Raw genomic sequence first — 26,970 nt, 5'->3', positions numbered from 1 at the left:
ACAATGAATATCAAATGGCTTGAATGGGACACTAGTGGAGAGGTCAGTCACTGTGGTGGTAGAATCAGCTCTCTGTGACACTTCTGTTTTCACTCTTTGACAGACGGTCACTGCTAATCATGTCATCAGAGCCCCTCTATTGCCTTTAAATTTAACTCATGCTGGTTATTGACATACTCATGAACTTTAAAGAGGAAAAGAAACAAAGACAGAGGAGAGAGTCCTTGAGCAGTCACTGTCTGGAGCCTCATTTTGACATCAAGCGAAATGATGACCTTAGAACACCACTCAGGATCAGAGTTTTTCCAGTTTGTTGTTCCACCAGCTTCTTGACATTTGATGAATTATATATTGTGTAAAAATTCATCAAATGCGACCCAATACGGTCTTATAACCCATCTATGATAAAATACGATATATGTCCGATCATCTTTGTTGGTGTTGTTATATGACATGTTACACCATTCTTGAACCTTTAAATATGTTAAGTTTACAGTCACAATATATGCCAGAGTCACATAAATCAAATTTTTAAGGAAGATATTTTTGAGTTGAGATGTTGCTTCGAATATCTCCTGTTTCTTTAGTTTCACATTGAGTCTAGCTCTGTAGACAATATAGATAAATAAATGATAAATGGATGAAATCCAGTGAGGCTGGGTTCTAATGACTGTGTGTGTGTGTGTGTGTGTGTGTGTGTGTGTGTGTGTGTGTGTGTGTGTGTGTGTAGGATAGATTGTTTTACCGGGTTTGAATTTAACAGTTAGAAACAAGCTGTCACAGTCTGGCTGCAAAGTTGACTGTGTGGAGTGAAGAAGAGGACCCAAGTGCAGACACACAAGAAAAATGAGCAGTTTAATAAACATTACAAAACAAAAGGCGAAGCTAAACAATAACCAAAACTGGGAAAACTACACAGAAAACATGACACATCTTGAACATGAAAAACCCTTAAACGTGTCTACCTGGCATAAATACATGAAGACCTGGGACATGGCATGAAGTGGCAGGATAGCAGACGATCTGACAAAGACTGAATGACACACACAGACTAATTATACACAGGCGTTGCTGTAACGTATTCGACCTTCAAATGCGGCCTCCGAAGGATGTAGTCACTGAATTGAGACACAGCCAATGACACCACAGGGGAAGAGTAAAAATAAGCACATTTAGCATAGAAACACCAGACTTTCAAAATAAACAGGAAACAATTAGAGACTTAGACATGGCACACAAGCTTGACAACATGAAGCACGCAGACAAGGAACACATGACATATTGACACAGAAGACAAGAAACTAATAATGAATCAGGAATTATAGGAGAAACAACTAGATTGAAACTCAACCAACCCCTAACTAATAATGTCAACACAAGAACTAAGCATATATTCAATATAATGTAAGAAATCACAAAATACAAAATGAACTTAAAATGCTGGGTCACAGACTCTGCCCTGACACAAGCAGCGTAAAATCAACAAACATTCTGCTCATCGCATTTCTTCGCGATTATTCCTTGAGGCCTTTTCACATAGGACACAGCATGCGCTGTGCTGACCCAAAATTTGTGGTGACTGCTGCATCCAATGTGAAAGGGCCTTGAGCTGTCCACCATTTTAAATTACCCACCATCGCACTATGAAACTTGGGATAGTTTGGGCCATGAAGCATACACCTAACTGTCCTTCAAATCTGGGGAAAAGGAGGCTCTCCCAAGGCTCATCACCTCACTGTGACGCAATCAGCCTTCAAAGGCACCCTTCAGAAGGTGCAGCCCCTGAATTACGACAAAGCTAACAGTCGATGTGGGTGAAGGTTTTTGTTTTTCTTATTCTTTCTATTTAAAACAAATTATGTCAAGATGAAGGACTATGCCTGCTTTAACTGTGAGTTGTATTGATACAGTGAGCTGTTGCCTGTAACTACAGACCTCACCAAATGCACTAACGCAGAGGAATCTTTTTCTGCCTTCAGTTACATGTGTCTTGGTTTTTAGTTATTCAAATGTTCATAATCCTGATTTTTTTTCTATTTTGCTTCATGGCATCAACCTGCTATTGAAGCTTATTTCTCTTACTGCAATAAAGAAATCACAAAGATAGCAATGGATAGCAATGTTTCGTTTTTGGTGGCAGAAACAGACTAATCGTACGTACTTTTTCATTCTTCTTCATTAGGAAGATTTCTGAAGACCTTCATATGAGTTCAGCTTTAACATTAGCTTCCAGTTCAAGGTATACTGTTGTAAACAGTGTTAATGTGTTTGGCCCCCTTCCTGAGTTTTTATTTTTTTGTAGAATCAGTTTAATTCAACTACCCTGGATCTCAATGATTAGATTTGATTGGTGGCTGTGGTGGTGTGTGGTGACTTTTACAATAAGACAAGCAGAAACTATTCCAGTGACAGTGGCCAACTGGGGCCACAAGATGTCAGTGATGTAAAGGATGGATGCAAACAGGTATGAGAGAAGCTTTACAAATAAAATGCTGTTTAAAACAAAGGGCAGCTTTAATTTGGTGTGTTTATTTATGTTTTTTATTTATTTTTTTTACACTGCTCAAAAAACATAAATGAACACAATAACCTCGACCTCAAAGTTAAAACCCAGAGGTCAGGTTTTGAAACCACGATCGAAGCTGCTCACCTTCACAAAATTTACTAATGCTGACAGTTCAGGAATTGTCTTCTGTTGAGCCAGGGTTAAGGTTAGCAATTCAGTCTTTAAATGTTATCCATATTACTCGTATAAGTCTTACGAATACATAGGAATTTTTATTATAAGTGGATTTCTATTTAATATTCATATTCAATATCAGCTTCATTTTATAACCACTTATGTACTTAGGGCCATAGTGTATGGATGGCTAGGAGTGACAAAATGAATGAATTAAATATCCCATTAATAATTACTTAAATGCCCTTCTATTTCATTTAAACATTTAATAAATTAAATAAATAAATTTATTTATTTATATTTTTAATTATTAATGACACGTTTATTTTATTTTTTTATATATTTAATTTATTCATTATCGACACATTTAATTATTTCAATTTTTAATTAATTATTGAAGCATTAAATTAATTATTTAATGCTGTATTTATTTCATTCATTTTGGCACTCCTGGCCCTGCAGCTGTCATCATGAATTCATTTTATCTGTCAGTCTCACTGATCAAAGTCGGGGGGCAGGGTTAACGCTGCCACTGTGGCATGTCTAAAATCTGATTGGTTAAACTGCACAACAAGTCCACACAGGTCCATCCCAGATAGTAGATTGATGTACACCCAGTGAATTACACTCTGCTCCTTTAGGAGGCGATATTCATCGTTAACTTTGTTTGAATAGTTAAATGCTGAAATACCGAATGCTTCAAAAATCAAGAGGATAACTTGATAATAGTTGTGTGCTTCACTATTACCATTCACGCATGCGGTACCACACATGCGCGAATATTACATCACTTCCTCTCTTTGCCAACATTGCGACAGTTAATATATTTAAATGACACGGTTAGCACCCAGTCAGCTCCTAGCGTTTCTCGACAGCTCTGCCTCCTTTTCAACTGCCTGAGACATTTAAACAATGGATACCTCCGTATACAAACAAATTCATGCTTTCCTCCTCAACGGAGAGCTTCCTCCGATTGAACAACAAAGCTGAAAAATAAGAAGAATCTTGTCAGAGGTACCAGAAACAGGGTTGTTGCTGGCTATTACTAGCCAACACTGAACCAGGACATCGGTGAATGGACATGGTCTTATTTGAGTTAACAAGAGAAATTAGAACCTCTTCATAATTTTTTCTAAAACATTTGTAAGCTATATAATTCTGCATGAATGTGTTTACTTGCACACTTACATTTCAACATTAGTTTCTGTCTTTTTATTTTATTGTTGTCAATTTACATCAACTGGTTTTTCAGTATCCTAGAAATATTGTTTGGAATACATCTTTCAGGTCAGATGTCGTCATCGCTGCCAGATGAATGACCAAATCAAAACCGTGGCACCAGGATTACATCCCATCAAGGTACATCTTAAAACTTGTTCACCCATTTAATTTACATGTTAAAAAGCTTGTGTGCTCCAGGGTAGCTTTAAATTTTAATTTGATAAGTTCTGTGACCTGCAGGTAAAATAACTTTTTCGAAGTGCTGGGCATGGATTTAATTGGACCACTCCCGGAAACATGTCTAGGGAACCGATATGTCCTGACCATGACCGATCTGTATACTAAGTGGGTGATTGCAGAACTTCTTAAGTCCAAGACTGCAGCTGAGGTCTCTGCAATCATGACCTCTAAGTTATACACGTTTGGCATGGTCAGGAAAATCATGACTGACCAAGGAAAGGAGTTTGTGAACCAGGTAAAATTTGTGAAAGTGTTATTCGTACCTTGACATATGATATGATGTATTTAGGCCAAGTCTGCTCATGCTACTGCAGCTCAACAACAGCATTTTCAGCAAGGTGAATATTAAACATGCTGTGTCCAGTGCATACCACCCCCAGACCAACGGGCAGGTTAGCATTTGGATATCTAACCTTCAGTAACTCAAGTGAAATCAGTCATGCTTATTTATCTATTCTACAATACAACTCAATGGACAGTGTTGGGAAGGTTACTTTTAAAATGTATTCCACTACAGATTACAGAATACATGCCCCAAAATGTATTCTGTAACGTATTCCGTTACGTTACTCGATGAGAGTAACGTATTCTGAATACTTTGGATTACTTAATATATTATCATGCTGTTTACAACTACGTGAATGTACTATTGCTGAGATTTATTACTGTTACTGAAGGTCCGCGGCTCCGAACCGTAGTAAAGGGACCTCTGACTAATACGGCGGGTTCCGTGTCGGGCTCGTAGCCGAAAAATAGCTTTACTTTGTTGCCTGGGTCAACTTTGCTTGCGAGAGACAGAGAGAGGCGTTGAAAGGCTGCTGCAACGGAACTTATTGTTTTTGGAGGAAAACACGAACACAGTGTACAGTCGAGTCTTAATAGCTTACTTCTTATGTCTTCCGGCTTGAGTGAACGCTGGCGCGTCTGGCTGCCGCTACTCACCGGTACATTTTTCGATTATTTGGATTTATTTGGATTAATTGGATTATTTGGATTCAGATTTGAATGAACAGGAACATTTTCACTCAGGACCAGATCGATCTCTGCCTGGGATTGATTTGCAACGCTTGTCCTCAACTTCTGTTATTTCAGCTGAATGTGTTCTCACGTCTTCTTCTCAGTGAGCTGCACTAGCTTAACTGTTGAGCTATTTTAGCCTACCTGTTCGTTGCTCCGGCCGGCTCGGCTCCTTTTCCTCCACATAATCGAAGATGTGGCCCAAGATGTTCCTGAGCTGGTCGGCACTATTTTGGATTCTCCTGACGCTCGTCTACCATCCTACGGCTGGACTGCTCCGCTATACAGCCGCTGAGCTCCTGCGCCTTTGCGGGCAGCTATCGTTCCCGTCGCCGGCGGAGCTCCACTACCACCCGGGCATCACTTTCCAGCCTCGCCGGAGATACATCCATCGCGGGTCCCGCAGGATTTTCCATAACTCCAATGGAACTAAATCGTTCTGGTCTGCTACTCGCCGCCCTCGCAGGAACCCTGATCGGGCTGTCAACCATCGATCTCTAGCTCACCTGCCCAGGGCGCCCACCGCGATTAGCAAAAAAGAAGATACTCCACTCAACTTCGGTCTTCTAAACATTCGTTCATTGACAAGTAAGGGACCTCTCATCCAAGACCTCCTATCTGACCGTAAGTTTGACTTTTTCTGCTTAACTGAAACCTGGCAACAACCTGATGACTTTTCTCAGCTAAACGAATCTGCTCCTCTGGGGTTTGTTTACTTTTCTAAACCCCGCCGCTCAGGTCGTGGGGGTGGTCTTGCGATCCTTTTTCGCCAGCACTTGAAAGTCCTGCCAGTTAACGTTGATACCTTTAGTTCTCTAGAGGTCCTTGCATGTGAGCTGACTGGACCCATTCCCACCATCATAGCTACTGTATACCGCCCCCCCAAACCTAACCCTGTCTTCCTCAGTGACTTTGCTAATCTACTAACCCATCTTTCATCTCTCTCCCCAAATGTGATCTTGGTGGGAGATTTCAACATTCACATGGACAATAATGACCTTCTGCTCACCAGAGACTTTTCCTCCTGTCTCGAAGGCTCTGAATTTAAACAATTTATCGACTTTCCCCACTCACTCTAAAGGACACACCCTGGACTTGGTCTGCTGTTCTGGTCTTACTCCCTCGAATCTTTCTGCTACTGAAATCCCCATAACTGACCACTTCCTCCTTTCATTTAACCTCACTCTCTGCTGCTCTTCTACCAAGCCAACCCGTCTCATCTCGTTCCGCAACATCAAGAACATTGATATGGACATTCTCACTACCAGTTTGGACAATGTTCAGATTCCGGACTTCTATTCTACTCCTGATGATTTGTTGTTATATTATAATAATTGTCTACGCACTGTCCTTGATTCTCTGGCTCCTGTAAAAACCCACTCTGTTTCCTTCGCTCGCTCTGCTCCCTGGTTTACCTCTGACCTCCGAGCTCTGAAGGCCAAAGCTCGGCAGCTAGAGTGTAAATATAAGAAATCTGGTTTAACTGTTGATTCAGAAATCTATAAATACCACGTACTTCAGTATAAAGACTCCATCAACAAGGCCAAACAAAGCTTCTACTCTGGTATTATCAGTTCTTATGAGGGTAATGCAAGGACTTTTCAGTTCTCAACAAACTAATTCAACCCCCCAACGCTTTACCACCGCACTTCTATTCCTCTGAAACCTGCAACTCCTTGATGCTGTTCTGGACTACGAAAATCAATAACATCCACCAGCAACTCAGATCAAATGTTGTGTCTACGCCCTCTCCAGAACCTTTTCTCCTTTTTGAGCCGTTTTCCACTTTTCATCTTCCTGATTTATCTGATATTTCCGAGTTAATATGTAAATCAAAGCCTGCCACATGTCATCTTGACCCCATGCCCACGGGGCTTGTGAAATCCTGCCTCTCTTCTTTACTCCCACTCATCTCTGCTATCATTTACTCTTCTCTCACCACCGGTATTGTTCCCTCCTTATTGAAGACTGCTCTAGTCACTCCTATACTGAAAAAACCTTCTTTAGATCCTAACAACTTTAACAACCTCTGTCCGATTTCCAATCTACCCTTCATTTCTAAGATACTCGAAAAAGTGGTTGCAGCTCAACTTCATTTACACCTGGTTAATAATAACATCTACGAGAGATTTCAATCTGGTTTTCGCTCATGTCACAGTACCGAAACTGCTCTACTTAAAGTCACTAACGATCTTCTAATCGGAGCTGACTCTGGTCTTCTCACCATTCTCGTCCTTTTAGATCTGAGCTCAGCCTTTGACACCATCTCTCACTCTGTACTTCTAAGCAGACTTTCCTCTCTCGGCATCTCTGACATACCCCTCGCCTGGTTTCAATCATATCTCCTCGACCGTTCCCAGTTTATTCAACTAAGATCATTCCGCTCTCGTCTATTCCCCGTCACCTCTGGTGTACCCCAAGGCTCAGTTTTAGGCCCTCTTCTCTTTATAATATACATCCTCCCTCTAGGTATCATCTTCCGCAAATTTGATCTTCAGTTTCACTGTTTTGCTGATGACACCCAGTTATATCTCTCTTGCAAACCTGATTCCTCCCTCCCACCTTCTTCCCTTACAGAATGTCTATCCGAGTTAAAATCCTGGTTTACCTCTAATTTTCTAAAGCTCAATGAGGATAAAACTGAGATCCTCCTTATTGGCACCAAATCCAACCTTTTGAAGGCAAACCATTTCTCACTCACCATCGATAACTCCACAGTTTTCTCTTCTCCTCACGTTAAGAGCCTTGGTGTCATCCTAGACAGTTCACTTTCCTATAAATCTCACATCAATAATCTCACCCGTTCTGCCTACTTCCATCTACGTAACATTAACAGATTGCTTCCTTCTCTTTCCACCCAGTCTACGTCCATTCTTGTACATAGTCTTGTTACGTCCCGTATTGACTACTGCAATTCTCTTTTGCATGGTCTCCCCCAAAAATCCCTCCATAAGCTTCAACTGGTTCAGAACTCTGCTGCTCGCATTATCACCAGAACCCCCTCCTACCAGCACATCACCCCTGTTCTTCAGGAACTTCACTGGCTCCCTGTGAACTTCTTCTGCTCACCTTCAAGGCCATTCATAACCTCGCTCCTTCTTACCTTTCTGACCTGTTAACCACCACCTGTTCTGCCCGTTCACTTCGTTCTTCTTCTTCTTCTATCCAGCTTACTGTACCTTCCTTCCGCCTCACCACCATGGGAAGCAGAGCTTTCAGCTGCTCTGCTCCCAGGCTGTGGAACTCTCTGCCCCCAGAAATAAGAAATATTGGTTCTCTCCCCCAGTTTAAATCCCAACTCAAAACTCATCTGTTCAAATCTGCATATTCACTGTGAATCCACTGTTTGTTCATTTTATCTTGTGCTTTTATTTTATTGTTCTTATTCTGCCATTGTTTTACGAAGTGTTTTATCCTATTGTAAAGTGTCCTTGGGTGACTTGAAAGACGCTCATAAATAAAATTTATTATTATTATTATTACTACTTACAACTGGGCTCGTCAGGCACTCTTCTTGGCTGCAGTGGTTATTATTATATTTACATGCTTCCAGCTCCCGTTTCTGCTCGATGACTGCTCGTACTTTTCTACTTCCCTTTTCTCCCTCCTCGTGCTCAAAGACACATAACGGGTATGGCAGTCCATTCTCCCTGCAGCACGGACTACACTGCCTATGATGCTACATTCTTTAGAGCTATACCTGTAGCATTCTGCCTATTAGCTTAGCACAACAATAACAAAAAGGCACTCTCTCACCCAGGAAACACGCAAAGAGAGAGCGTCACCCTGTAACCATGGCAACCGTAACGCTGCCGCCTGGAACAACAGAACGTAGCTGTCAAACAAAACCCAAACAGTCCTGACCCACGACAATATGAAACAGGGAAGTACCGCCGTGTAATCCATTTATTTCAACAAAGTAACTGTATTCTAAATACCACCTTTTTAAACGGTAACTGTAACGGAATACAGTTACTCATATTTTGTATTTTAAATACATAACGGCGGTACATGTATTCCGTTACTCCCCAACACTGTCAATGGATGAGAGGACCAACCAGAACATTAAGCGTGCTCTCAGAAAGTGCATCAACCAGAACCACGATGACTGCTCGTGATGCTTTACAGTGTATCATCGTCTTAAGAATGTATTTTTAAACTTAAGTTTAAAAAAAAAAGTTATTGACAAGTGCAAGAAATAATGAATTAATGAAGAGATTTTGTGTGATCAGCACTACACCCGCCACAGTCCCTATTTCCTGCTCTTCCACCGACATCCACGTCTTCCTGCTGTGACAAACGCCTGTCCCATGGATGATGACTTTGCGGTTGCAAACCCAGAAGAGGACATCAACACAAGGATTTGAGGAGATGACGATTCTGAATGAAACGGTCTGTACATTTAAGAAGGGCTGACTGACAGGGAAAGGAGATTTGTTGAGGAAAAAAGGGAAAATGTGGTTGATCCAATTCTCATTTTTTTTATTGTGTGTTAACACTTTTTCTGCTTTAGTAGATAGCTTCTATATTTCCAGAACGAGCATTGCCACGGCAACTTGGTGAGTAATAAATATTTCTATTTCTGCTTTTCATGTCATTTTTGTAGGTTCTTCGCAACATTGAGAGGGTACAGGACACCCAGTGGAAGACCTTTGGAACACGGAAAAGGAAGCAGTTACAACATTGTGTTGTTCAAGCAGGCGATGATGTTCTTTTGTCAGGAGATCCAAAAAGGAGACGCACAAGAGATGCATTATTCATTATTTGCATATTATCAGATCCACCAACTGAGAGGAAGTTTCTCCTGGACCACTCATATGGGACTCCTGAATGGCAAATTGATCATCAGTATGCCAGTCCAGGAGCAAAGTGTCAGAAAGACTTGGACCCTATTTATTCCAGTCCGGAAAGGCGCATTTTTATGCATTCACATTGAACATTGATGGTTTTAGAATTGCTGAAGCATGAGAAATAATGCCAGCCTTATTTTGTAGTTGTCCTTTTAATCTGTTTCTTTATTATTTTCTATATTATATTGAAGTAAAATCACTGAAATGCTCTTTTCATTTAGGGGGAATACAGTGGCTTGCAAAAGTATTCGGCCCCCTTGAACTTTTCCACATTTTGTCACATTACAGCCACAAACATGAATCAATTTTATTGGAATTCCACGTGAAAGACCAATACAAAGTGGTGCACACGTGAGAAGTGGAACGAAAATCATACATGATTCCAAACATTTTTTACAAATAAATAACTGCAAAGTGGGGTGTGTGTAATTATTCAGCCCCCTTTGGTCTGAGTGCACCCGTAACTATTGTAAAATGCTCAGAGTAGAAGTAGACGCCTTTTGCACATACGTGATACGGATCGGGTTTCCGGTACGGCTCGAGTAACAACAAATACATCGCACGATGTGCACAGAAAATGTCAAAAACCTGTCAGACACTGTTAGCAAGAAACTGTATGCAGCCATCTCCAATTTATTTCAGTGACTGCTGGGAGATCCCAAGACAGGGAAAGATCAAAGAAGTATTTTCTTGCTGGTCAAGTGTCAAAACGATTGTTGTAGTTGTTGAACTAAATACACTGTCAAGGTCACCCACATTTTCCATTTCATATTGTAACGTTGGACCCGGTAAGCATAGACAGGACACGGACGTAATGACAGCACTATTTTCGAATGTGATCACACTGTGGTTTTTGTTTTCACAGGGACACAGACACTCCCGTTCTGCTGTCACGTCCGCTCTCTCCCCCTCCGACTATCACTGTGAACATATAAAGAGACATAATCACACTCACATCCCAGCACACCTGTTCACCCCGCCTCTGCATTTGACCAGAGACCACACCCACGCCACACATATTAATAGTCATTTGCTTCTTGTTGCAGAAATATACATCCACAGTCTGCAATTTTTTTTTTCAAATAAGTATATACTGGTGTATTCTATATATACTACCCAGCGTCACATCTTCTTATAAATGTATTTTTTTCTTATCTTGTAAATTAATGGACTGTCTTTTATTTTTTTAAATATTATTTTAAACTTTGTGTGATTGTACAGCATACAGCCCACACATAGCTTTAACGACTGGCTTTCACATGTAAACAGCGCTCCACGTAGCACTTAGCTAGATGGCAGCGGCCTTTGCCAGTCCACTGGACTGTTTCAGTCATTTAAACATTCTGATATCCAGATAAGTGATATACCTTCCACAGAATAGCAGCCCATGACTACATGGTTTCCCTAATGGGGCGATACAGGAAGAGCCAACTGTCTCCAGTACTCCACTTTCTCTTAGCATTACATACTAAGTCTTTAGCTTGATCGATGCTCTGGCTCACCTCTACAGCTGCCTTGCCCTCTTTAAGTTGCCTTGTTTGTTGAGCAGTACATGTAAGCCAGATATTGTCCCTTTTCTTTTTCCAAGAATGGCAGAAATCCTGTTTACTCCGCAGGTAAATCAGTTCTTTCTCATCATTTATATAACCTTATTTATAAATATGTGTAGAACTTACCATGCAATATGTATATACTGAACTTGTTATTTTCCTATTAACAAAAATGGTAACCTATATATTCTTTTCACAGGGTTGAAGTTGTCCTCTTTCATGTTCTATCAGATAGTATGAGACAAAATTACACGGCCAGTTGAGGATACTAATGAAGATGAAGAATTTGATGTTGAACTGAAAGTGGAGATCTCTGGGGGGACCTTTCCTACAGCCTCCACGTGCTTTAAAACTGTGAAGCTGCCAGCTCATTTCCAAATGTACAAAGATTTTGAGGAAGCAATTATTTCTCTCTCTTTACACATTTACAAACAGCAGATTCACATTTTTATTCAAAATGTATCTTTCATTTAGAGAAAGTTATCAGTTTTGCATCTCCAGCCGTCATGTTTATTTTCTGTTAAAGGTAATTTCATTTACAACAAACCGAAGATTATAATGTGATATTAACCAAAAAAGCTCAACTATGTGACAAACGTGATGACGGGGAAAGCTTCAAAGAAAAGGGCTTTAAAATTTTTTCTGTTTTTGTTGTGCATCTCCTCCATCTTTGCCTGCCTGGGCAGGGCTCATTTTGGGCTCTCGCCTCTGGCCCACACACCTACCCTGGTTGCCAAACCTGCTGCTGATCTACCTGATCGCTATTTAAGATGGCTGTTCTGTGCTTCTAGTCGCTGGATCGTTGAATAACTTGTGTTAGTTAGTCCAGCAACCAATAGCTGAATCTGTATGTTTTCTCTAGCCTGTTTCTGATTAATCATTTCTTGTAAATAGATTATTAGGTGTTCCCATGCGGAAAGAGTGGAGAGTTTTCTGGAGAGCATCGTATGTGTGGACCTTTCCCCTTATCCCCCTCATGGACCCTCCTTGCGCATTGCAAATATATAGCACTAGGTAAACATTATAAATAAATCACAGTCTCTTTGCAAAAGGATTCCTGGTCTGCGCGTGAGTCCTTCTGAAACCTGTGACAGTGCATCTCTGTTTGTTTTAGCATACTAAATAAAAAGCCTGGGTCGGTCGGTCTCCTATGATTCTTGACAGAACTTGGACTGTCTCCAGGTATGATCCATTAGCATCTGTTAAAGAAACTCCTGGAACTGGCAAAGCAGCGATCTCTTTATCTGATAGCTCACGGGTCAGCTGAATCTCAGGTACTGATATTTTAAAGTTTTAAATAATATGGCGCCCAGTTATTTAAATGAACTCCTCAACATGTATGACCCCAAAAGAGCACTGAGATCGTCTTGATTGAAGCATAGAAGAGATCATGTCTTCGCTGTAGCAGGATCCAGACTCTGGAATAATCTGCCAGAGGAGATTCGTACTTCAGAGTCTATTCAGTCTTTTAAATCGCATCTTATTTTATTTTGACTTTTAATTCGAGTTCAGTATGAGTACCATCAGGCCTGTTTTATGTTTATTGTTAATACAGTGTCTTCTCATTTATCTGTATTTGTTTCTCTATTGTTTTCTCTTGTTTTTAACCAATTGTGAAGCACTTTGGTCAACTCTTTTAATACTATTAGTTCCCAAATACATATAGTAAAACAGAACAATTCTGCTACATGAATGTACATGCACCAAAGGAAACCTTCACAGCTCAGAAAATGTTGGAGAGCTTAGGTTTGGATCTAAACTAAAATCAATATGTAGCTATTTTTTTGCCTATGAGTAGACAATTTTAATAATTTTGTTAAAAAGCTGTTCTTTAATCATACACTCAGTAACCCAAGAGTTATTAAGAAAAATTAGGGTAGTGAAACACTGATAGAAATATATATCATATCAAACTTACTGACTGACAAGGTTAGTGGTGTTGCCACAACACCTCATTTTCTTGCCACATGTATCGCAAATCGCGTCTTGGCTGTTTGTGGAGGTACAATACGTCCACACATGACTCTGTTTATGCTCAGCCATTGTTGTGAGTGCTCGCACGCCAAAAGGGCTGCGACACATTTATACAGCCATATTTCGCACATGACTGTGAAAAGCGGAAGAGGAAGTAGTTCCTTCCAAGTTAGACGATCTGAATGATAGTTTCTTTCCACTGATCCCGTTAATGATAAACTACAAATTTACTCCAAATTACTAAAATATTGGTATTTTAATATGAGAATCGATTCTAGACCATAAATAACTGGTATCGGAGGAATCAGTATTTCAATATCGATCCGCACACCACTAATCCTGGAACAGTGGCACACTCACATACCAGGGCGCCCACCTTTTGACATACCGAGTGCCGTTCTATAACATCATGTTTTCTGTAGATTAACAGTGAGAGAAATAGTGGCGAGGTTCAGTGTCTGAAAGGACAATCAGGAGGCGTGTGGAACAAAGCAGCTTAAGGTATTTACAGCTTAAATCATGAGTTTTATCCAGTGTATTACTAAAGCTCTTCAGATCAGATCTTCACTTCACTGGTAGATCAGGGAACACCTCATCCAGACAATAAAATCCATCTTTATGCCTTGTACCTAGTCTTCCTTCCACAGATGCAGAACAACCTCGACTCTTTCAGAGATGCATGGAACAGTCATCAATCACCACAGCAAGTCTGGGTAAGATACAGAGACCCATGGAGGATCCTTCAGAGGTTATTTCCCTTAAAAGATCCTGGGGACATTTTCTGCCATTTGCTTTTTTAATGTTAAACCATTTTCACGGTGTTTGTGTTGAGTGGAATATAGACAAATTTGCTAAAGGATATCTATCTCTCTATAGATATATCAATATATTTTTTTAGAATTGTGGCCTCAGTCCATTAAATTAGCCTAAAATGGCTAAGCTACACAAAAACTTACACTATTGATCCTAGGGACAAAAACTGCCCCACTGAAAACCATTAAAAACACAATTTTTCATTCCACATTTATTATAACATCAACTAATCCACTCCTTTATGTTAGGATTTCATTTTGGACTATTGGCCTTAAATTTCTGCAATGGTTTATGTGTCACTATCAATGCTGGATAACGGCATGTGTGTTTAATTTAAAAAAAAAAAAAAAAGAAAAAAAAAGGGTCTTTTTGCCCCCCCCCAAAAAGTGTGTCTGTATCTAACTTCAAAGAGAAAAGACTCTGATTTAGACACAAACACTCTTTTTTCTAATGTCCACACTGCAAAACAAATTAAATATAAAAGCAAGAACCAAAACCAAATTAGATTTTATTTTGTCTTGAAGCTCTGCTTGTTCATGCAGGTGCACTGCAGCCGAGGTTATAAGAACGAGTCATAGCGCGGGAGTAGTCATTTCCATGATGCCAAAATACTACAGCACAGAGGAAGTTGTTGACATGCTCATGCACTGTGAGAGCAAGGATGGCTCCTCGTCACCCGCCGAAGATTCCGGGGAAGCATACACACAGAGCTGCTGGAGTCCACGTCCAAATCATCTGATTTCTCTTCTGAAAATGAGAGCAAAGGGGAGATGAATGAAGAAGCAGCGGGATGGACCTCAAAAAATGGGAGAATAGTTTGGTCTCCCACAAATACGAAGACGCTCCACTATGTCCTAGCAGCCACAGGGTTTATCCTGGGACCTAATCAGGACGGAGCATTTTCCGGGCTACGATGTCCCACAAGAGATTTAATCACATCACCAGGGCGCTGCCTTTTGATGACAAGCTCTCCTGACTCGACGCTGTGAAGACAAGTTGGCTGTCTTCCGCCAGGTATGGGATATGTGGACACACCGCCTGGTGATGCTGTTAAGCCCAGAAAAAGACCTCTGTGTAAATGAGCAGCTCGTCCCATTCAGAGGCAGGTGCAGCTTCAGGCAGTACATGCTGAAAAAGCGGACAAATATGGCATAAAGATTTGGGCAGTCTGTGATTAGAGAACATCCTACGCCTGGAGGCTGCAGGTGTACACGGGCAAAGCAGCTGGCGATCGCTCTGAAGTTAACCAGGGGATGAGGGTGGTCCTGGAAATGACAGAGGGCTCCATGGACACGTCATCACCTGCAATAATTTTTTCACCTCGTTTGCACTGGCAGATGAGCTGCGCAAGAGAAACTGGCTCTAGTTGGCATAATTCGACAAAACAAACCCGAACTTCCACCTCTTTTGCTCCAAGCAAGAGGGAGAGCAGTCTTCTCCTCCACCTTTGCATTTACAATGACGCACGCACTCATCTCCTACATCCCCTGGGCAAGAATGTGGTCCTACTAAACACCAAACACTGCAGTCAGGACGTCAGCAATGAAGGGAAAAGAAAGCCCATCATAATACAGGACTACAACCGATGCAAAGGAGGTGTCGACAACCTTGATAAGGTAGGTGTCATTACGCATTAATTACGCACCCGTTTATTCATTCTTGCTCATATATTCTTGTGTAAAATATACATAGGTTTGATGTTTTCGGGGTTTTTTTTTTTGTTAGATTGTTGGCACCTACTCATGCAGGAGGCGAACAAATTGGTGGCCACTGGCCCGGCTGTGGACGTCAATCAATCCATCCTGGCAGCAGCAGAAACCGGACAGGAGGAACTGTACATCAAAAAGGTGGGAGAAATGATAGTCAACCAGCACATAATGAAGAGAGGGCGCCTTCCCCGCTCATCAGCCATTTCAGGCATCGCTACAGCTGTGCAGGGTGCTGCTGCAGGCCCCTCTCAATTCATAAAATTCAAGGGCAGGAAGCAGTGCGAGTTTTGCACTGACAAAAAAAGACGAATTGGGAACACCTGCTGCAAATGTGGGAGACCTGCAGAGACCACAGCCAGTTCATTTGAAGCCTCTGCTCCACCTGTTCTTGTTTATCTTTCAAAAATAAATGTTCTTCTGGTTCAAACTGATCTTGTATTTTTATTTACACAATGTTTTTTTATTTCATTTTAGAACACAACAAGGTAATAAACATTTAGTGGGGAAAAGTGAAAAACATGATATACCATTTAGGCTACGATTATTAAATTTACTGTGCCCCTGCAAAAAAAAAAAAATAAATAAATAATAATGATGATGCATCAAAATCAATGTTGGTGCCAATCTTTCACCTACCTAAAGGCCTAATTATAATAACAATCAAATATTTCTTGAAATGCATTTTATGGAAAATATTTAAACTTTTTTTTCTGTTAAAAAACTGTCATGAATGTGTGAAGGCAGGCAGGAAAGGTGGACCCGAGAGCAGAACTCACGGAGGCACAGGTGAATTCAAAAACCCTCGGCTTTATTGTGAGGTTACAGACTGAACAAAGAACTACCTAAACTGGAAAGCAAATAAACTCGCAGGCAGGCAAACAGAACACACAGGGTGGTATGAGGGTAACCAGACATTCACAACGCGACAGAGAGCAAAGGAGACACAAGGCTTATGTACACAGGGGAGTAATCAGGGAATGGGAAACAGGAGGGAGACACAGCTGGGAGAGATTAGGGCTAACGAGACAGGAGGCAAGTGAAACTGAACACACTGACATCAGACATGAATGCTAAATTAATATTAAAATATTAATATAGAACATTTTTGCAGCACTTTTTGGGAAGTGGCTGTTTTTTGGCCTCAAGTTATTTTTAAGGATCTTTTAATTACAGAGTACTCTTAACATACTGCTCAATTGTTGTGTTTGACAGACAGTTCAGAACTTGTCAGGTCAGCAAGACGCCTGCTAAATTTACTTCTACATTTACCACTGTTCGGCCCAGTGTTCAAACTCCCCAAGAGCCTCCCAGGTTTTGTGAAACTAGACGCAAGCAACACATGCACAGATTAACAACTTGTTAACTTGTTAATCATTTGACATGTGTGTTACTTTTGTACTATATTAATTAATTAGCAAAAAACGATGAGATGCTTCTTCTGAATATTGTGTCATTCTAGCAGACAGAAATGAGTCAGGAGAGAGGGAGAGATGGTACACATATTTAAATTATGCTCTAAATTGCTAGGAATGAAAATAGCTACTTAACCTGACTAACTATTTGTGTTAAAAGAAATGGTTGCAGGCTTGGAGCAAAGGTCATTGAGGGTGACCAGACTGCGAAGGCTCCCAAATATTCCTTGCCGGATCTTGATCAAGGAAACTTCCAGTAGGCCTTGCTTACATGCAGTGGGGTTTGTACACACAAACACACATTTTGGAAATTACTTGACTGATCTTATTTATCTCTTCTCTCACATGATGCATTGAGTTTTTCCTTTCCAGTCACCTTTCTCACTCACTATGTATTAATAGACCTCTCTGCATTGAATCATATCTGTTATTAACCTCTGTCTCTCTTCCACAGCATGTCTTTTATCCTGTCTTCCTTCTCTCACCCCAACCGGTCGCAGCAGATGGCCGCCCCTCCCTGAGCCTGGTTCTGCCGGAGGTTTCTTCCTGTTAAAAGGGAGTTTTTCCTTCCCACTGTCGCCAAAGTGCTTGCTCATAGGGGGTCATATGATTGTTGGGTTTTTCTCTGTATCTATGAAGCGCCTTGAGGCGACTTTTGTTGTGATTTGGCGCTATATAAATAAAATTGAATTGAATTGAATTGAATTGGTGAAATTTCTGCTGCCTCAAAGATTGGTGTTACCAGTACTTGTGCAATGGAGAGCTGTAGATTGAAAACATTATGAGAGAGGATGTCTGTGATGTTCATTATACTTCTATTATCTCTCAGGTATTAAGTTCTATAGGTTTCACTGCTCTAAAATGTTTGGAATTACATGTTTGTGGCACAGATTGTACCATCTCTTATGTTATTTGCAAATTATAAGACTCTGGAATTGGTCATGTTATTGTGTGTGTTTCTGTCCTTTAAGGTTGAGTCGGCCGCAGAAGATAAAAAGACAGAACTCACTGTTAATATTTAAAAGAAAGAAGAAATTGTTTGGTAAAATTGTTTTACTCTCTGTTTTTCCCCAAAAACTTTTTTTTTCTTTTTAATTTAACAGTATGCAAATTGTTTTCTTTCTGCATTTCAATGCTGTTGTTCTTCATGCCATCCTTCAGTTGGTGCCTCTTCCCTCCCAGCTACGTGATGGTCTAAAACTTCATGGTCGTACTGATCTGCTGAGCCAGTACCCAAACATCTGCCAATCACTGTTTGTCCCTGGGGTGGAAGTTAAGGTGAGTAAATGTTGACTTTAGTAGGGATACCACTTGTAATTGTGAATAGTGGTTCCAAGTATTCTTACCTTTTTATAGACTGTAAGTCCCATAGTAGAGTATGTAAGTAATGGCGGGACTGGAAAAAGAATATTCAAAATTGTCTTAAGTTGCATACATAACATACATCTAATCTAATTTGTCAAGTTAAGAAACCCACATTACTCCACTGCTCAACAATCAAACTATTTAAGCAAATAAAGAAAAATATTTAAACAAGTTATGATAATAACTTATCAAAATTGTTTGGTCTCAATTGAGAGGGTCAGAATAACATACAACCATCAATAGTGAGCTACAAACATGTGACAGATGTAGAATTTTACAAAAACAAAAGGCTGCCCACAAAAACATTGTTGCACATAAAGTAGTATAATATAACTCAAAATAACAAATAAACATTGTCTCAGCTCACAACTGAGTTCAAAATGACATGCTGCCTGTCCTTGAACACATCAAGTGGATCCGCTCTCCACCAACCTCATCCATTGATCATGTTCTGAAAACAACAAACACAAAACAACATGCATATCATTAAATTGCACATGGTTGACATGCATTTATTATATTTTATTTGTGGATAGCACTTTTAATTAATTAAACACGGAAATGGATAAACTGCGACCTAATGGCGGAATACTGTCACTGCACTGGTAACACAATCGACATATTGACATATAGACCTATTATAGACCTATTATAAGACACATTAACCACTTGCCTTGAGTTTGACATGTGCTGTAGATGCTTTCTTTTTGTAACATTACGGTTAGTTTTAATATTACTTTTTCCGGGTCACAAAATAAACTCTTACGATATTTCCAGACAAGAATTAATCTATTGTTTCCCCCGTGCACCACCCAGTACCCGTGTCCTCTAAATCTGAGAGTGATGACTTTCTAAACTTCTTTGTGGATAAAGTTAATAATGTCCGTATGAGCATTGGTTCTTCAGTGCCGTCAGTTTGTGTCTCTGGTCCACCTCCTCCTCATTTACTGTCAGTGTTTAACCCATTGACCATACATGACCTTTCACTTCTGCTGGATAAAATGAAAATCACCACTTGTCCAAATGACATTATACCTGCTGTGCTGTTTAAAAATGCTCTCTCTGTCATTGGCCCCCCTATTGTAGAGATATGTAATGCCTCTCTTTTAACAGGGTGGTCCCTAGGCTCTGTAAGCATGCTGTTGTTGAGCCCATATTAAAAAAGAGCAGTTTGGATCCAACACAGCTTAACAATTATAGTCCTATTTTTAAGCTCCCATTACTGTCAAAAAATCTGGAAAAAGCAGTAGCAGATCAACTTACTGCTTTTTTAGAAAAACATGAAATTTATGACAAATTTCAGTCTGGTTTCCGTAAGTGCCACTCAACAGAAACCACATTAATTAAGGTCTCTAGTGACATTAGGATGTCAGCTGACTCCGGAGCATCCACAGTCATGGTTTTGCTGGACTTAACATCTGCCTTTGATACTGTTGACCATACCATCCTGATTAACAGGCTCTGGGAAATAGTCGGTGTGTCCAGTCTGGCTCTGGAGTGGTTTGAGTCATGCCTTTCCAACAGATCTTTTAGTGTCTTTGCAAATCAATTTATGTCACACTCTAAGGACCTGGCATGTCAGGTCCTTAGAGTGTGACATAAATTGTAAACATATATTCAGCCTCCCACTGAAAGGCTGTTTCCAGAATCAACTTTTCTCTTAGCCATTGTGAGGCGCTATAAAATGATCTCGCGGGCCGGATATAAATGTACCGGATGTGGCCCGTGGGCCTTGAGTTTGACACATGTGGGGCGATCGTGGCTCAAGAGTTGAGAGTTGAGAATGTCAGCTGATCACAGCATGTACATTACCAAAATCCGCTGGAGCTTTCAACAGAAATTAGGGTGAGTTGTGATTCTTTTCCCCACGCTGAACCATTAGGGTTCAACTGATTTTAGGGTTTTCCCACCTGCTGAATCCCACTTTCAGCTCTTCCCTATTCATTTTCCTATTTAGAGGCAAAATCACCCTCTACAATGTAGGAAACAGAAAATAGAGCTATGTTATTTTTATTTTCCTTCTGTTTCTCTGCTCTTATTGTACTTGCCTGATTTAAGCTGAGTACCTTAATTAGAATTAAAATTTAGACTGAAATAGTGTCAGTCCATTATCTACTAATTTTTTTTTAAAATGTTTACATTAATATAACATAAGCTTCAGTTAGGGTTGACTAAAAAAGGTGGTAGAACTGTTCTTCAATGAGCTACTTTTACCTTCTTACTTTGAGTACATTTCAGCCTGTACTTTTTCACGTTTACTTGAGTGAAGAAGTTGAATCAGTACTTCAACTTTTACTGGAAGAATTTTTAACACTAGTGTAACACCTGCTTAGTATAGTTAGGCTAGGCTTATAGGCTAGATTGAAAGGCCATTTTTCAGCCACTGAGTTTTTTTAATTTCAAGCAATTTCACTGTGTTGAATGGAATATAGCCAAATTTGCCAAAAGATATATATTTTTTAAATTTTATTTTAAAATTTCAGTCTGAGTTCCTTAAAGTAGCTTAAATGGCTGAGCTACAGAAACCATCCTCTAGAGGCCCTCGTGGTCATTTTCTGCCCCATTGAAAACCATTATAAATGCTATTTTTCATTCCACATTTATTTTAACATAAGTTAATGCATTTCTCTAAGTGGGGGTGTCAATTTGGAGTCCGGGGCTTAAAGTTATAATTTTTTCATTTGTTCACCAGGTGACGCTATTTTTTTCACATTTAACGCTAACAGGAAAATCCCACATTTACAGCGGTGTCTTTCTGCTCAAGTGTGGGTCACTATCAATGTTGGATAATGGCATGTGTGTCTTAAAAAAAAAAGGTGTGTGTGTCTAACCTCAGAAAAAAAGAGTGTGCGTCTAACTTCAAAAGTTTTTTCTCCTTTGAAGGCCACACTGCAATACAAACAAATCAAATATAAAACCAAGAATCAAAACCAAATTACATTTTGTTTTGTCTCCAAGCTCAGGTTGTGTATGCAGCTGCACTAAAGCCGCGGTTATAAGAATGAGCTGTAGCGTGGGAGTAGTCATTTTCACGATGGCAAGGTACTATAGCACTGAGGAAGTTTTTGAAATGGTCCTGGACCCTGATTGCGAGGATGGCTCCGCGTCATTCTCCGAGGATTCTGGGGATGACAGCAGAGTGGACGTCTAAGAACGGAAGAATAGTGTGGTCTCCCACAAATGCCGAGACGCTCCACTATGTGCCTGCAGCCACAGGACTTATCCTGGGACCCACACATTATGCCACCGCCCGAATTAGCGACCCACAGTCCAGCTTTGCACTATTTCTCAAAGATGAAATCGTGCTGCATATTGCATCAATGACAAATCTGCAAGGGAGACGTACAATCGCAGACTGGAGAGATGTGGACACCGATGAACTAAGGGACTGCTGATCTTGGCCGGTGTGTACCGTTCAAAAAATGAATCAACGGCCAACCTTTGGAGTGAGAAATCCGGATGGCAGATTTTTTTGGGCGACCATGTCGGAAAAATTATTCCGTTACATCACCAGGGCGCTGCGCTTCGATGATGAACTTTCCCGACCCCGAGGTGACAAACTGGCTCCAATCCGCAAAGTCTGGGATATGTGGACGCACCGCCTCCAGATGCTGTTCTGCCCAGACAGAGACGTTTGTGTGGACGAACAACTCGTACCATTCAAAGGCAGATGCAGCTTCAGACAGTACATGCCAAAAAAGCCTGCCAAGTATGGCCTGAAGATTTGGGCACTATGTGACGTCAAGATGTCCTACGCCTGCAGACTGCAGGTCTAGACAGGCAAAGCAGCTGGCGAACGCCCGGAGGTCAACCAGGGGATGAGGGTGGTCCTGGACATGACAGATGGGCTCCAGGGTCACATCATAACATGTGACAATTTTTTCACCTCCTTTCCTCTGTCAGAAGAGCTACTGAGGAGGAAACTGGCCCTGGTTGGCACAATTTGGAAAAATAAGCCCGAACTTCCGCCACGTTTGCTGGAGACGAGGGAGAGAGGTGTTCTCCTTCATCTTCGCCTTCACGAAGACGCACACGCTCGTGTCTTATGTCCCCAGACGCGGCACGAATGTCCTCCTGCTGAACACAAAGCACCGGACTCCATGCGTAAGCGATGACGCCAAGAGAAAGCCCGCAATAATAAAAGATTACAACAAATGTAAAGGAGGTGTCATTACGCAGTCACGCACACATTTATTCATTCCTGCTCATATATTGTTGTGTAAAATATACATAGGTTTAATGTTTTCGGGTTTTTTTTTGTTTGTTTGTTTTTTTGTTAGGATTAGGTTGTTGGCACCTACTCGTGCAGGAGGCGAACGAATCGGTGGCCATTGGCCCTATTCCACCATCTCCTTGACATCTCGCTCTACAATGGCTACGTCTTGTGGACCGCAATTGACCCTTCATGGCAGCAGGCCAAACCACACAGGAGAAGGCTGTATATTGAGGTGGGAGAAATGCTAGTCAACCCACAGATAGCGAAGAGAGGCTACCTTCCCTGCTCTTCACTCGTAGCAGACTTTGTCAAAAGTGCGCAAGGTGCTGCTGCAGGCTCCTCTCCAGCCAGGAAGGTCAGGAGGCAGTGCCAGTTTTGCGCAGAAAGCAGAAGAAGAGTTGTCACCACCTGCTGCAAATGTGGAAAGTTGGCATGCGGAGACCACACTCTGTCCATCTGCAGCATCTGCTCCACCTGAGCAGGACTGTCACACTGATCAGAAAACTTAATCACTACCTGTAATCATAATTCCAAAAATAACTGAGGAGAGCAAAGTGAAGCTCTCTATAAATGAAGTTTTATGCACGTTCTCCTCCCAGTGATCACTTTACTTTGTGTTGTTCATGCAATCTTCTCTGAATCTGGTGAAGAAATTACCAAAGTTTGAATTTGTCCACACGTACATGTTTCTGTGGCGCTCATCATTATTAGCCTCTGAAGTGCTGGACTAAGTGTCAGTATTGTGTGGTTTTAACCTTCTCTCTCTCTCCACAGAAGCTACTGTATCAGTGGCCTCCAAATATGATCCCCAAAACACCTCCAGGCACTGTTCTTGCTTGTCCACCCACCAGGTCCACTCCAAGGTAAGTTTGCTGTACTGCTTTTTCTCACTGTCCTGCAGGTTTCTCACAGTGTTGACATGTGCTCTTACACTGTGTTTTATCCCTGTAGAAAACGACCGCGTCAATCCCATCAGGACGACGGCCGCCCTCATATTAAGAAGCCACCAAATGCCTTTATGGTCTATCTGGAAGAGCAGAGGCCGAAAGTGGAGGCTGGAATGAACATCAGTGGGAGTGCAGCTGTGAATGCAGTTGTGGGAGCGAGAGTGAGTGTGTAACTAACTCTACATACATTTATTGATCTGTTCATGTTTTGTACTGGTGTTTATGCATTTGTACCAGCTGTCCTGTAGTAATGTGTAGTAACAGTGTAGCTCTGCATTTATATATGCTGACAGTGTGTTCCTGTGGTCTTCTGTCCACAGTGGAAGTTGCTCTCAAAAGATGAGCAGGCGAAATATTTTGATCGGGTCGAGACAGAAAGATGGCGTCACACAAAAAGAGCATCCACAGTGGTCCACTAAAGACAACTACGTATGTCCAAAGTGCCAACATTCATACATGTGCCTGTGACTGCACTGAATGATGAAACATTCACATCAGAGAGTTTGTATCAGCTCGTGAAAATTCTAATGTGTTTGTTTTTAGGGCCAAAAGAGGAAGAGAATCAGAAATCGTAGCTGTACCACCGATGAGAGACTATTTCTGGGAATCACGGCGTTTCCTTCATGTGAAAGACAAACATTTGTTTAAAAAAAGAAGACTCATTGTGTTTTGTTTGTGTTGCAGTGTCTGCATCTGACCAGGAAGATCAACAGGTCAAGAAGCCTTACATCACACCAGCTCAGCAGCCACAGACACAGCCAGGTGTTACTAGCCTGCCTCACCAGCAGGCAGTGTGCAGGGCTCGCAAAATCGCTAGCCCGACGTCCTGGGGCTAGCGATTTTTCCAGTCGGGCTACCAAAATCTAACTCAGCCCTGCCCGTCGGGCTATCATAGGAAGGAAAATATATGTCTATGCTTTTGCATTCATTCGCCAATGTAGTTGAGTAATTATGTCATTGGCATCGATGAGCCACTGTCAATATGTGACATATTGAAATCGCGTTTGAATTTGCGCTTGTTTTTTGCTTTCACTTTCATTTTGCAATTGCGCGAACGGTGTGCAGAGAGCAGCAGCACTGATTGGTGAGTGACGATTAATTGCGCACCAATTCCTCTGACATCGTCTTATCACTCATTAGCTTACTATTCAAACGCGACAAGTGAAATCTCTCGCAGCAAGCTTAAACATGTGAGAGGTTGAGTGCGCAAAGAATCGCTGACCTTAATATAAGTACGTGTGTAAAAGCAGCAGGATTTACGCTGGTATTTTAGTTCTGCTCAGCCAAATAAGACAGGTCAGGGTGACGAAGGGGCAGCCAAAGAAAAGCCTACCACAAAACGGAAAAGTTATGACAAATCAGACTATGAGGCCAAAAGAAAGCGCAGCTTTTTTGGTTTCATGGACAAAAGAATTTCTGTGGCTGGAATATGACAAGCTAAATAACATGATGTTCTGCCAGGCGTGTTGTGAGTTTCATTTGATTTCTGAGTCGACAAGCGCCTTTGTTACTGGGACCAGTAATTTTAAGAAAGACCCCATCAGAACCCATGAGAAATGCAAGAAATGCATTATTGCCCAGTCTGCAGTATCTTTCCCAGAACAAACAGCAATTGCAAAAAAACATACTAAAAATAAATCAAGCACAACAAGAACTCCTGAAAAAGCTGTTTAGAACAGCGTGCTATATTGCAAAGAGTGAACTACCATTGGCAAAATTTAGCAGTCTTTGCAAACTTCAAAAAGCAAATGGCCTAGATCTTGGTTCCACTTGCCTCTTACCTGTGACTTCATTGGAAATTTCAGATTCAGGATCTGACACAGACTGATTCATGTTCTACACAGTTCTTACAAGAAATTCTTCATAGAAATTTCTGTTCAATTTGAACCAAGTATTTGAGTTGATGGTTGTAATTTTTATACAGTTGTTGTGATTTGCATTTTAACAATTTTTTTGATTAATTTTTGTTTCTGTTGCAATATTATACTTTAATGTATAATATTGTAACGGAAACAAAACATAAAAAAATTGATTTCTTTTTTATTCGGGCTACTTAAATTTATTTTGGGCTACCAAAAACTGAAGAATGCCTGCCCGAAGGGCTACCAGAGATTTTGAAATTTTGCGAGCCTTTGTGTGTCTGCAGCTGCCAAATCAGGTCCTCTCCTCCTCACATGTGGATGTTGCTACAGACCTCTGTGCTGGTCCTAAACTAAGTAACACCAAACCTGCTTTTCCTGCGGATTCCACTCCATCCACATCATTTGCCTCCCAAGCAAGACTGTTTCAGCCCCGAACAGAGCCCATCCTTTTCACTGACACTGACATGTGGTCAGTGCTTGACCACCTTCCCATCATGGCAGACGGTGATCTGATCTCACCTCAATCAATTAGACGCCTCCACTGGTCCTCAGCTAAACCAGAAAAGCGCTGCACCCACTCGGACAACAACTGGACGTCAGCCAGATTGACAGTTAAAAACTTTAATTGAACTTTTTAAATAAAGCACATTGCTCAGAACTAACATCAAACTAAAACTGAGCAAAACTACACTAAAACATAGAAACTGTCAAAATAAAACAGGAAGCACACTGAGATGCAGACTAAGACACACAGCTTGACACTAGGCATGGGGTCACCTAACCTCATTTGTCACGTTACTCCATCACCCCTTCAAGCAGCTCTGTATATTATGGATGCAGATCTTCACGACAAAGCTTCATTGTTGTTGCCAGACGTCAAGACAGCACCATTTGCTACTTCACCTACCTGTCCTTCCCATCAGTCACCACTCAAGGAACTGACCTCGTCATCCATCTCCCTCACAGGCCTTTATGCATAACTGATTCCTCAAGATCAAAACAATAAAACAACAAGATTCATAAGGATTATTTGTCAAGTTACTTGAAAATAGTAATTAGAGCTTGGTCACTCTGGCACAGCTGGCTGCCGGTGGAGCTCACGGGCACGTCACTG

The 26,970-nt window shown here is 41.1% G+C and overlaps 1 pseudogene; it reads left to right on the top strand.

Annotated features, from left to right (window-relative positions):
* The first annotated feature begins 4,301 nt into the window (after positions 1–4,301).
* On the top strand, positions 4,302–10,101 carry LOC146391632 (uncharacterized; annotated as a pseudogene).
* The last annotated feature ends 16,869 nt before the right edge of the window (positions 10,102–26,970 follow it).

Source organism: Perissodus microlepis, chromosome 3 (assembly GCF_051167445.1).
Source record: "Perissodus microlepis isolate ML-2025 ecotype Zambia chromosome 3, ASM5116744v1, whole genome shotgun sequence".
Classification (NCBI taxonomy): Eukaryota; Metazoa; Chordata; class Actinopteri; order Cichliformes; family Cichlidae; genus Perissodus; species Perissodus microlepis.
This window is presented reverse-complemented; position numbering and strand designations above follow the sequence as displayed.